Source organism: Amphimedon queenslandica, unplaced genomic scaffold (genome assembly GCF_000090795.2).
Source record: "Amphimedon queenslandica unplaced genomic scaffold, v1.1 AMPQUscaffold_13228, whole genome shotgun sequence".
Lineage (NCBI taxonomy): Eukaryota > Metazoa > Porifera > Demospongiae > Haplosclerida > Niphatidae > Amphimedon > Amphimedon queenslandica.
The window spans coordinates 77,007-77,988 of NW_003546536.1; positions in this window are offsets into that span (position 1 = coordinate 77,007).

Genomic DNA, 982 nt, shown 5'->3' on the forward strand with positions numbered 1-982 from the left:
AGAGAGAGAGAGAGAGAGAGAGAGAGAGAGAGAGAGAGAGAGAGAGAGAGAGAGAGAGAGAGAGAGAGAGAGAGAAAGAGAGAGAGAGAGAGAGAGAGAGAGAGAGAGAGAGAGAGAGAGAGAGAGAGAGAGAGAGAGAGAGAGAGAGAGAGAGAGAGAGAGGAGAGGGTTTATTAACATACATTGTATACCCAATAATCAACAACCCAAAATAACCTATAACAACCACAAGTCTATAAACTATACACACACACACAACCAGTATACATGTACATATACAACCAGTTCACATATACATGTACACACACGCCCGCCCAGAGAGCCACCCAACCTTGACTCAATCAACTATACAAACATTTTTATAATACCACTCATATTCACTGATTAGCTCACAACTAATTGGATTATGTACTAGAACGCAAACAAGATTAAGACGGATTAGGAACCAGTTCAGAGGACCCTGCGGGCTTTAATCTCAGTGGTTTCACATAGCAGCTCATCGTACACACGAAACTTGATACTTACACGTAGCAAATCTTGCAGTGTTAAAGTTCAAATTAACATTGCTACCATATTACTAATGGTGAGTGGTGACAGAATAAACACTTTGTAATGTGTACAATGTACATCCATTACTTATAAGGATTGTACCATAGCTATATCTGGTATTTTTAGATATACCTAGTTTAAGCCAATCAAATCCCTGTACTATATAGCCCATGGTTTTTCCAAAAAAAGGCTCCGAAATCACCCCAAATTTTTATTACATTTTCTGATACATATTGATGTTCTTATGATGTGTAGAAAGTTTGAGCTGATTCCAATACATAAATTTTGAGTTATGAGCATTTTAAAAAGGGGCCGTTTTCTGAAAAAAAGCAAAGACTAGCCCTGGATACAAATAGATGGATACTGTTTGTTAATGTTATAATAATGAACTCTCTCAATGGTCACGTAGAGTGTATATTTTATACATTAATGT